General features: G+C 40.0%; 1 pseudogene; it reads left to right on the top strand.

Annotated features, from left to right (window-relative positions):
- The first annotated feature begins 1,945 nt into the window (after positions 1–1,945).
- Positions 1,946–9,929, top strand: part of LOC112825641 (cyclin-A1 pseudogene) — a 46,937-nt pseudogene continuing 38,953 nt past the window's right edge.

The raw sequence follows: 9,929 nt of genomic DNA, 5'->3' as shown, positions 1-9,929 counted from the left end.
GATTTGTAAGGGAACTTTTCTATTTTAGACTTCAGAAGTTTCTTCAAAATACCTTCTCTGAAGGCTTTATCAGAGCAGAGATTGTTTGAGATGACTCAGTATTAATTTATTATACCAGGCAGACAGGCTTTTGGCTAGCAAACCTAAGTCCGGTTACACAATGTCGTTCGAATGTCATTTTGAGAGGAGAAGCAAGTTGGACGAGTGGCTCCAGGTAGTGGTCCCTCTCAGTGTAAGAATTCAGGAAATGAGCTGCTTTCTCATTCATAGTACTCATGAAAGAGAAATCCTAGGATTTGGTTTAAATAAATTAATGGGCTCCTTATATTTCAAAACTGTTCACACTTTGTTTTGGCACTCCAAGAAGTGCTATAGTATTTATGCATAGTAAATTATGAGAGATTAGTGATCATCCAATTTAGAATGAGCTAATGGTGGGTTTGTGTCAGAGAACTGAATTTACGCAGTTGTGTGCCCAGCACTAAGTAGGCATGCCAGTCTCGGGAAACTATGAAATGGCCATACAAGAACCCAGGGGGTGAACATGATGGTAATCAGGGCCATAAAGACACGGACTACCTTTCATGTTTTAATTTGCACCAGTGCGTTTGAGGCCTAAAAGCAGAAGCTGTTCTCCAGCATCTGCCAGACAAGCCCATGTGTTTTATTTTGTTTGTTTGTTTTTTTTAGAACATAAAAAAGTTGTAAAGCATGAAGACTTGCTCAACAGCTGGGCTACAGTCTTCGCTGGGTTAAGCCTATTCCTAATTCCGTATTTGCGAGTATGGATTTGCAGGAGTCAAATTCTCATGTTTTGTGAATTCAGATCTAGAAGAAATTATAGGATAAAATTGGGCCATTCTTTAAAAATAAAATCTATTTAAGTCATTATTTAATTCCAAGCCACTATCATACTGTATTTGGTGTTTCCTTCCAAAGAAATAGTATTCAAGACATTTGCCATGGTCCTGATTCTGCAAGACTAAGTCCTTTCTGTCTTATGGGATAGATAATTGAAAGGGCCTTTTAGCATTGTTTTTTGGATGTGCAGCACAAATCCCCTTATTGATTCATCTCTTCTGCTCTCGTAGGGCCTCATTCTATGTAGCATTGGAATCAGATAGGATACATTGTTCAATCATTTATTTATTCAATAATATTTATTCAGTATCAACTATGCACTAGATACTGCTGTAGGCCTGTGTTTCCAATATGGAAGTCACTAACCACATGTACCTATTTGAGTCCTAGAAATATGGCTAGTTTGAACTGAGATGTGCTCCAAGTACAAAAAGTATTTGCTGGATTTTACAGACATAGCACACAAAAAAGAAGGTAGATTATATTAATATTTTTTAGATTGGTTATCATTTAACATATAATCACTATAAACATTGCTGAGAAACTTTGTGAGCAACAAATATCATTTGACTTAGTAATATCTACAAAGCATGGATATGGAAGCTGTGAATGTCTATTAGAGCTAGTCTGTCACTGGCACAGGGTGACAACCACAGAGTTCCCTCATGGCCAGAAGCCACTTTGTCTAGATGCAGGGATCCTAAGAGAAAAGATGCTGACCTGAGTATGCCCAATTGTAGTGGGTTAAATGGTCAAAGCTATGTGCACTTCCAGGGGTGCCTGGGTGGCTCAGTCAGTTAAGCAGCTGCCTTTGGCTCAGGTCATGATCCCAGGGTCCTGGGATTGAGCCCCGCATCTGGCTCCCTGCTCAGCGGGGAGTCTGTGTTCTCCCTCTCCTTCTGCCTATTGCTCCCCCAGCTTGTGCTCTCTCTCTTTCTCCCTCTGTCAAATAAATAAATAAAATCTTAAAAAAAAAAATATGTGCACTTCCAAATCCCTGGAAATGAGTGGCCTTATTTGGAATAGGGTCTTTGCAGGTGTTTAAGTGAAGGATCTCAGTATGAGATCATCCTGCGTTATCTGAATGGGCTCTAAATCCATTGACAAGTATCCTTATAAGAGACAGAAGAGGAGAGGTCAGGAACACAGAGGACAAGGCCGTGTGAAGAAGGAGGCAGAGATTGGAGTTATGCAGCCACAAGCCAAAGACTACATGGGTCTACCAGAAGCTGGTAGGGGCAAGGAAGGATTCTCCCCTGGAGCCTCCAGAGACAGAATGGCCCTGCTGATACTTTGATTCTAGACTTCTGATCTCCAGAACTGTGAAAAAATAAATTTCTGTTGTTTTAATCCACCATATTTGTGGTAAATTGTTATGGCAGTCCTTAGAAACTAATACATCCACTCTCTTTCTTCCCTGTAATACGTGGATTAGATAACTTTGGTCCTTGAGAAGGATCAAAAGAATTACTCTAATCTAAGGTCCTTCATATGGAAACAAAGACATTCCCTTCCTGTAAAATGATGGGCTCTTTGTTTTTTTTTTAAATTTAAATTCAATTAATTAACATATAGTGTATTATTAGTTTCAGAGGTAGAATTCAGTGATTCATCAGTCTTATATAATACCCAGTGCTCATTATATCATGTGCCCTCCTTAATGTCCATCATCCAGTTACCCCATCCCCCCACACCCTCCCCTCCAGTAACCCTCAGTTTGTTTCCTATGATTAAGCATCTCTTATGGTTTGTCTTCCTCTCTGGTTTATGACAGGCTCTTTGCACTTTCTAGTTCCCAAATACATAGGTTCGGTTTAATTTTTTTACTCACATTATTTCACCCATGTTCTCATCCTTTCAGTCTGTGACAAATCCCAACCAACCTCTTCCTACACCCTGATCCAGGATGGAAATAACTCCTCCATGCATTGCCTCCCATGTTATTACTGCTTATTTCATTTATTCAACTAATATTTTGAGAATCACATCTATAGGACAATACATTGCAATATTTTTCTTGGGACACACTGTGAACAAAACAGACAAAAATCTCTGGCCTCCTGGATCTTAATTTCTAGTAGGGGCAGAGAGACAATAAATGATAACAACAAATAACATAGCATATTATAGACTAATGAGTGTTGTGGAGCACAGACAAGTAAAGCAAGGTACGTGGATTCAGGGGTACTGAAGGTGTGGGAGGCTGGCTTGCAGTATGAGATAAAGTGGTCAGCGTGGGCCTCATTGAGTAGATGACATTTACACAAAGACTTGAAGGAGTTAGCCAAGCAGATATCTGTGGGAACAGCATTCCAGGCAGAGAGAACAACTACAGCAAAGACCTCAGGGTGGGGAGCATCCCTGGTATGTGTGCAACAGAGTCCAGTGTGGTGGGAGTAAAGTGAGCAGGGGACAAAGTGGTAGGAGAAGAGGTGATGATGGGGGAGGGGAGCAGCATATAGGACCTGTGAGGCTATCGTAAGGATTTGACATTTCTCTTGAGTGGAATGCAGAGTGTTTGGAGATTTGAGCAGAGGAAAGTCATTTTCTGACTTAAATTAGAAAAATTATTTTGGCTGCAGTGCTGAGAATAGACCATGGAGGTGGCTGGGGTGGGAACAAAGATAGGAGAAAGATCTATTAGGAGGGTGCTGCAATTGAGAAATAATGTTGACTCGGACTTGGGAGGCTGGTGGACATATTAGGAAGGAGTGGGATTATGCATACAATTTGAAGGTATGGTCAATAGGGTGTGAAAGAGTAAGAGGAATCAAGATTGAGTCCGTAACTTTGGCCTGAACCTCAGGAAGGATAGAGAGAGATGCTTTCAGTGAAAGAAGACAGGCTGTAGAGAGAGCAAATGTTGTGAGGAGTGGATAGAGAGGGTATTATTCATTTTCAGGTAGATTTTGTCATTATCATATAATTAGCCTGAGCTAGTGATTCTATTAATAAGCAAATTAGAAGTGATGCAGGCATAGTTCAGTCTCCACTGGACTCAGGGGTGTTCCTGGCTTACCTCATTATGGTAATGGCAGAGATCCAAGCTTCACATTTACTTCTTATTAGTCTGACTATATACGATCCTGAGGACCTGCCTATGGTCTCCTGAAGTTACTGATTTTATACTTAACATTTCTTCTAGCTAACCTTCCTTCCTTCCTTCCTCCAACATGATAGATGCTCTTTTTAATTACTAATAGCTGCCTTTCACATTTTTCTGAATAGCATCTCAAATTTCTTTCAAGGGATCATCTCCCCTATTATTTCCCACCTTTTTAGTTATCGTCTTAATGTTTCTTTAGCCTCCCATTCATTTTCTGGGCCTACAATAACCTTCTAATAAATTCCCTTTTTTTTTTTTTAAAGACAAAGTTGTTTTTTATCATTATGATGAAGAACCCTGGTAGGTAGAGAAAAATGAGAGAAAATATGACTTTAAACATTAGAATTCTATATTACAAAGGTTGTCAGAATGCTTAATTCAGAAAGGTAATTTATATATTTTATGTGGTTTCATGTGCAGTGAACCTCATGAGCTTTTATCCTATGACATTGTCAACAATTATTATCAAAGAGTTCAATGGGATGGCTGCTGGTGAGCTCCCTAAGCTGAGATTTCTTTGCTCAGACTATTTAAGCTCAACTGGCTTCATGAGCTTAGTTGTCTCTATAAAGATAGGTCTGAGGGGGATTTTGCATGGAGTCATAATTCAATCACCATTGGCATATATTCACTCATTTCATATCCTTCAGCTTTGTTGCTGAACTGGGGATTTAGTCTTCTTTTTGTCTTAGGTTTATTTTTATTGCTTTCTTCAGTCCTGTATCAAATTGTTTAATATAATGAATACATTGATAAAACCAACCCTAAGGAGAAAATGTTTCCATTTCCGTCTCTTCTTTTAGATCCTGAGTCTACTCATTCTTAAATCCCGAGTTTAATCCTGGGTCATCAGTTTTTATCTTCTCAGTCCAATGGACCCCTTTGATTAAAAAAAATATATTTAGGCCATTTAACAAAGAAATTGTGAATTAAGAATAAAGGGATAGTGAAAAACAGCTATGGTAGAAATTTTAATAAGGATTTAAACAATATTTGCATTGTAAAAATGCAATCCTTCTGAAAACTTTGATGAATAATTTTTCTAGAGAAGATTGACATCTCTCCTCCATAATTATAAAACATTGTAATTTTTAGACTTATAAACACCAGTGAGAATAGTTATTTCTGTGAATTTTTTCATTTATAAATTACCTTATATAAATTATATCAAGTAAATTTTAGTGCATAAACATCATAAAAGATGAGGGAGTACTCATCCCTTTAGCAAAACAATATGGTCCAGATTCTTGTGAATCTTTTTTGCAAGATGAAATATTTTATGTTAAGTGATTAACTCATAAGAATACCATATTTTCTCATTGTTAACCACTATTCTAAGCAGTTCAGATATATTAACTCATTTAATCATTTAATCTTTACGGCAACCATATGGAGTAAGTACTACCAGTATCCCATTTTATAAAAAAGGAAACTGAGGAACATGGAGGATCAGTAACTTGCCCCACATCACACATCTAGTGAGTAGCAGAGCCAGATTCAAGCCCAGGCAATCTTCTCTGAACCAGCCTTATAGTCTATAAGAATAAGCAGTCTGAACATATGCCGACAAATCTTGTAACACTCTGGAAGCAGTAATATTCAAAATGGGGGAAAAACCTTACAAGAGGGCTGTGTAGAGCTTCCCAATCTGTGCATTACAGATAGTTAACAGATTTATCTACACATTTAATTCCATGAGTCCGTGGGCAGCCTCCTCTTAGTTCCTGGGAGACACTTCTATCTACCCCAATGTGGTTTATTATTTTCTATGGGTCATATGACATGAAAATGGTTAGGAGTACTGGTTCACTCTATCAATATACTAGTATATCCTTGGTATACCATCTTCACGCAGCTTAGAGTGTAGCAGGAAATATGGACATGAAACCAGTAATTACAAGTTTGGTAAATGCTATGAAAGGAGAATAATATTTCTGGGTCTCCTTACCTAAATACTTCTCCTCTACTTTTCTTTAAGCATTCGTGAACCGCGGGGCTTTCTCCTGGGTGCTCTCATCTTTTCACTCAAAGCCTCTCCGAGGAATCTCATCTAAATCCAAAGGTCACTTAGCCAGCATACATGGTGGTTTTCCAAATATGCATCTCTTGCTCTGTCTCTCTCCTGAGACTTAGACTGATATAGTCAGCTGTATGTTCTAACTTTATCCGCTGAAGTCTAGTTGGCATTTCAAACTCAACTTGACTGAAAATGAACTCATTTTTTCCTCAAAAGCTGTTTTTCCTAATGTACTCCCAATGGTAACAAGTGGTGATATGATCTATCCATTTCCCAAGTGAGAAGCTGAGGGATTCCTAGAAACACCTCCATCCCCTTCAGCTTCCACCTCTAATGGCCACAGAGTTCTATCAGTTGATTGTTTCTTCTTCCCATTGTCTTATTTCAGGCTATCATAGCTTTTAGCCTGTATTTTTGCAGTTACCTTTTGTGCTAAATTATACAAGTAAGTGGTAGGGTTCCTGATTTAGTTGTATGTTCTGTTTTATTGGTTTTGATCAGAGATTATTAAATTTACTATTCTTGCTTTTTGAAATTTATTAAAGTTTTCTTTGTGCCATCATATATAGTTAATTTTTTTAAAAAGAATTTATTTATTTGACAGAGAGAGACACAGCGAGAGAGGGAACACAAGCAGGGGGAGGGGCAGAGGGAGAAGCAGGCTTCCTGCCCAGCAGAAAGCCTGATGCGGGGCTCGATTGCAGGATCCTGGGATCTTGACCTGAGCTGAAGGCAATGCTTAACCCACGCGCCCCATATATAGTTAATTTTTAACAATGTATTACTAGCATTGAAAAAAGTGCCTTCTTTGGTTTTAAGATATAAAGTTGGGGATATATGTTGCCTTAATAATTATTCAATTGAAGTCATTCCTATCAATACTTTTTTTGTCCGCTTGATCGTCTGTGGACAGAGAGAGGTAAGATAAAATTTTGACCATTGAGGGTTAGTCTATTCTCCTTGTATTGTTTTGCTTACAAGTGTCAATGCTTATTCAAAGTTCACTGTGATTCAAATTGTTTCTGTGATTTCTTTCTTTTTCTTCTGTCCAGGCAACAAGAATCAGACTCTGTAAGATTGCTTGCCATGCAGAGTCCATCTAATTGACTCTGCCTCACCCACAGATCATTCCAGGTAGAGTAGGGAGTTTGAGTGATTTCTCCTTCTTCCTGGTTTTCTTCTGGGTCCAGGTAAAGTCCTTGCACACATTTGCCATTGTTGAAAATAAGGTCCTGTTAGGGTGGCCCTCAGGGAGGATGACCTGTTTTGGAGAGTATCACTGTGTGGCCTTGTCTGAGGTGCAGCTGCAGACATCTGTCTTCCTTGGAGTGTCCCTCACCATGATAGAGACATGGTCCCTCACTGTGACATTCACTGCATCTGGGAGCCTTTGTCATTTATTGTGGTTCAAAGTTATATACGGTTTTATTGAAATGGTATTTATGTTCCTGTTTCTCATTCTATTTGTGGTTCAGGAGTAATCTTCGAAAGGAGAAAGGAGTAGCATTTTTTTCCTATTCCACTATATAAAACCCTAAAATACCATGGTTGTCAAGCTGGCTTCTCTATCTGCAGACTTGTTCTCCAGTTCAAGCTCAACACTGCTTTCAGAGTAAGCTTTCTCAATGAAAGACTGATCAGGGCATGTTCTTGCTTAAGGCCCTTCTGTGACTTCCTACCACCTTCAAGTTACAGTTGAAAGTCCTTCACATGACACAGGATGTTCTGTATGGTCTGATGCATGAAAATCTTTAGCCTAATTTCCTCCCTCCCTCCTTCTCAACACACACACCATACTGAACTGTTTGTAGTTTCCCAGTTGTCCATGTTCTTTCTGCTGCCTTGCTTTTGTATATTCTATTTGCTTGACCAGGAATGGATGCTTATATCTGAACCCAGCTGGAGTATTGCATTCCCTGGTCTCTTTCTAAGGTCTCTTTCACAGGCTTGAGTGTGTGCTTTGATAGTACCCATGTCTAAATGCCATGTTATTCCTTTATTTATTGAATTTTTATTATGTACCAGGTCCTGTTAAACTCTTGGGAGTACAGTAGCAAATGAAACAGAAGTTCTACCCTCAAGGGATATACAAGATTATAAGAGATTTTTAAGTTTTTGCTTATCATTTCCTTCATTAACATGTGGACTTCTTGAGTGCAGGGATTGCATTTTTAATCTTGTGCCCAAAGTGCACTGGAATATAGCAGATTTGCAACAGATGCTTACTGAATGAACAAACGCCAAGGGGTTTGTAATAGTCCAGGGGAGGGCATTTGGGTTCCTGATCCAGAGCAAGGAAAAAGTTGCCAATTGTGTGACAAGGGTTGTGACACAACTCCTGTAAGTGTTGCGTTTTGATGATGGAAGGGTTTTAGCATAGTTCAGCTTTCTGGATTGGGCTACTAATTGAGGGAATGCGGAGGGGTGAGCAGTGGAGAGTTAAGTTTCTGCAGCCCATTCTGAAATTTCAGCTGAAGCATTGTGATAGAGCACAGGCTGCATTCCAAAAGGAGTGCTAGACCATCTGCTAAAACTTCAAAGATATGAAAAAATCCAGAGAGTGAAAACAGATAGGGTTTTTATGAGAAAGCTTTGGGAAAAAGCTGTGTTGTGAGTCTCCCTTCCTCCTACCTACCCAAAGTGGTGATGGTGGGGGGTGCTGCTTCTAAACTCAGTGGCAAGGGCTTCACTGAGGCCCATATGGAGAACTTTCTATGTGTGCCCTGAAACAGGAGGACACAGTGACTTGGTGACTAGCATGAACCTGAGAAAGCTGGGGCAGCTCATAGTAGCCGAGCAGACAGCTGCATCTGGGAAGTTGCATTCCCCTCTGATGGAGGGATCAAGGTGTTCCAAGGGCCATGACACTTGGGACTTCTGGTGGGAATGGCAACCTTGGGTGTTTTACAAAGAATCCTGACTAAAAGAGCAGCCCCTTGGGCCGATGTGTCCCCAGCAGGAAGAGGCTATGGGGACTGAGGCTAAGGGAGGGAAGGGCAGCCTCGTGCAGGAGAGGCATTGCCATTTCTGTGGTAATCTCAGTTGGCAAAGCCCAACAGGGGAATCTTTCAGGAATCCACAGTGGTCCCTGTGAAAGACAGAAAGATCCAGATATAAGCACCCGCTAGGCCCAGAGAGTGAGAAGGCACCTTCTGTAGTGACAAGTACCATCAAGTTTCCAATCCCTCTTACCACTTCCTTACCCCTCATGGACATAGCAGGGCAAGACAAGAAAGCCAGCTTCAGTTCTTCTGGGGCAAATGGCCGACTCACAGAAGGCCCCGGCAGGGGAACAGGAAGAGTCTTAAAATTCAATCAAATTTGGAGTTGTGAATCGATATTGGTCTGAGAATCCTAATTTCTGAATCTTGATCACATGGTCTGAAAAGTCTTGAGGACTTGAGGCTTCCATCAGAGGCAAGGTTAGGATCGTCACCACAGGCAGAAGAGGTTTAAAGCCACAGAAGGAGACCAACATAAAACCGTATGATTATACCCTAGGAGTGCTGATCGTTAAACGTACCAACTACATGTATGTTTAGGAGCATCAGCTTACAAATGGTCATTGAGATAATAGCATGAGATTGGTGGCAATAGATGGTTGAATAAGGTGACTAGAAGGTTTTGTTCAGGACCCTGGGGGGGTCATGAACACGAATAGGCTGGGCAGAGGGAGAAGAATGCAGAGTGACAAGGCATTGCCAGAGGTGGGGGAAGGCAAAAGGAAAGCGGTATCATGGAAACAGGGAACCTGGGAGATCCAGGTTCTGTGCAGCCCGAAGCTTGTTCAGTTATTGATACAAGTTAGGTAAAAAGTGGATATTTCCTTATAAAGAGAAAAAAATACCTAAAACCATTACAAAATCTAGAAAAAAGAATATGACATTTGTGTTTTAGTTAACTGTTTAACACCTCTGTGTAGTATTTTCTTTATGCTTTTTGACT

The sequence above is a fragment of the Callorhinus ursinus genome, unplaced genomic scaffold, assembly GCF_003265705.2.
Source record: "Callorhinus ursinus isolate GAN/ISIS: 27379988/994484 unplaced genomic scaffold, GSC_fseal_2.0 scaffold4, whole genome shotgun sequence".
Taxonomy (NCBI): Eukaryota; Metazoa; Chordata; class Mammalia; order Carnivora; family Otariidae; genus Callorhinus; species Callorhinus ursinus.
This window is presented reverse-complemented; position numbering and strand designations above follow the sequence as displayed.